General features: G+C 53.0%; 1 pseudogene; it reads left to right on the forward strand.

Annotated features, from left to right (window-relative positions):
* Window positions 1–783: 783 nt before the first annotated feature.
* Window positions 784–2,225, forward strand: LOC125398350 (adenosylhomocysteinase pseudogene; annotated as a pseudogene).
* The last annotated feature ends 340 nt before the right edge of the window (window positions 2,226–2,565 follow it).

The following is a 2,565-nucleotide window of genomic DNA, read 5'->3' on the forward strand; positions in this document are numbered from 1 at the left end:
AAACCCAGGGAAATACCTTTCCCAGGCTCCACCCACCCTCAGTTCCTCAGGCAGCTTACAGGCACCTCCTTCTCCAGCTTAGGATGAGAAACGAGAGAACTTAGAGAGATGACTTTGTCCCCTATATTGACTTTGACCCCTTGTCCCCGAGCATTCCTGCCATAGAGGGAATTCTCCACCCACATGGGGACACCAGCCCCATTTCGTCCACATCTGTGTGCCTCAAACAGCAAAGGCTTCCGTGCCGTAGTTCAGAGTAAATATTTCATACAAAAAAGTAAATATCTATGAAACATGCAGGTGAGGAACCTCGAATCCTTAGTCCTCTCTTTACTCCTCCTCTGAGAAGTAGCAAAGGCTAGCCCTGCCTCCTCAGCTCTTAATCACCGTCTTCCTGATGGTAGAGGCTGCCTCTATCAACAGAGCCTGACAGCACCATGTCACCTTTCCTGTTTCTCGTAAAATAAAGTGGCCAGGTGTTCCCCCATTTAGCCATGAAGCTGAAGAACAAGACATCTAAGAGGCTGGGGAGACAGCTCAGGTGGCCAAGGACCCACGTTTGATCCCCAGAACCCATGTCAGAAATTCAGGCATGGGAGTGTGTACTTGTAATCTTGTACTAGACATAGCCTCACTGTGGCTTGGTGGCCAGCAAGCCTACCCACACTTGGTGAATTCCAGGCCAGTAAGAAACCCTGTCTCAAAAATAATGTTGGCAGCCCTGTCCTGCGCAGTCCGGCCCCCTTTACTGAGTTTATCACTCCTAGCGGAAGTGCCGCCAGCATGTCTGATAAACTGCCCTACAAAGTCACGGACACTGGACTGGCTGCCTGGGGACGAAAGGCCCTGGATATAACTGAGAACGAGATGCCAGGTTTGATGCGCATGCAGGAGATGGACTTGACAGCCAAGCCACTGACGGGGTGCCCACAGGGTGCCCACATTGCTGGCTACCTGCACATGACTGTGGGGACTGTTGTCCTCATGGAGACTCTCGTGGCCCTGGGTGCTGAGGTGCGGTGGTCTTCTCCACTCAGGACCACACAGCAGCTGCCCTTGCCAAGGCCGGCATTCCAGTGTCTGCCTGGAAGGGTGAGGCGGATGAAGAGTGCCCGTGGTGCACTGAGCAGACACTGCACTTCAAAGACGGCCCCCTCAACCTGATTCTGGACAATGGTGGTAACCTCATCCACACCAAATACCCGCAGCTTCTGTCAGGCATCCCAGGCATCTATGAGGAGACCATGACTGGGGTCCACAACCTTTACAAGATGATGGCCAATGGGATACTGAAGGTACCTGCCATCAATATCAATGATTCTGTTACCTAGAGCAAGTTTGACAACCTTTATGGCTGCCGGGAGTCCCTCATAGATGGCATCAAACGGGCCACAGATGTGATGATTGCGGGCAAGGTGGCAGTGGTAGCAGGCTATGGTGATGTGGGCAAGGGCTGTGCCCAGGCCCTGAGGGGTTTGGGGGCCCGAGTCATCATCATTGAGATTGACCTCATCAATGCACTGCAAGCTGCCATGGAGGGCTATGAGGTGGCCATCACAGATGAGGTCCAAAAGGAGACCATCTTTGTCACCACCACAGGCTGTGTTGAGATCATTCTTGGCCGGCACTTGAGCAGGTGAAGGATGATGCCATTGTTTGTAACGCTGGACACTTCACTGTGGAGATTGATGTGAAGTGGCTCAATGAGAATGCTATGGAGAAGGTGACCCTCAAGCTCCAAGCGGACCGCTATTGGCTGAAGAATGGGCGCCGAATCATCCTGCTGGCTGAAGGCCAACTGGTCAACCTGGGTTCTGCCATGGCTATCCCAGCTTCATGATGAGCAACTCCTTCACAAACCAGGTGATGGCACAGATTGAGCTGTGGACCCACCCAGATAAATACCCCACTGGGGTTCTCTTCTCGCCTGAGAGGCTGGATGAGGCGGTGGCCAAAGCACACTTGGGCAAGCTGAATGTGAAGCTGACCAAGCTGACTGAGAGGCAGGCCAGTATCTGGGCAAGCCCATTGATGGCCCCTTCCAGCCTGATCACTACCGCTATCGAGAGCCAGGACTGCCCTTCACCTTCCAGCTGCCATCCTTGGTCCAGGCCCTGCCTCTTTCCCAAGAGCATCATCAACTTCATCAGCAACCATCAACCAATCAGCAACCATCACCAACTTCGCAGTTGCTTCACCAATGTTTGTCCCACTGGGGCTGGTGACTCTGTCTTTGGCCTCTGTTGTGCCCTTCATACTGTTTCAGGTGTGGCAAGGGGAACTTAGAGTCTCCAGTCAAGAACCATCCGCAGGGGACGTGAGCCTTGGAAGCCCTGAGGCTGGATGTGGCTAGTGGTGGTCACAAGCCCACGCACTTTACCATCCAGGCTTTCTTGGTCTTTAGATCTGTGTGCTTGGTTTCTCAGGCTGGGACCAGAGAAGGAGCTCTACCAGAGAGTGGGAACCACTGGAGCTGGAAGGTTCCTCAGAGCTTGGCTTATTTACCATTGGGCCGTCTCTTGAAATGTCAGAATACTGAGGTTAGTACTTTGGGTCCCTATTTCA

Source organism: Myodes glareolus, chromosome 5 (genome assembly GCF_982192425.1).
Source record: "Myodes glareolus chromosome 5, mMyoGla1.1, whole genome shotgun sequence".
NCBI lineage: Eukaryota > Metazoa > Chordata > Mammalia > Rodentia > Cricetidae > Myodes > Myodes glareolus.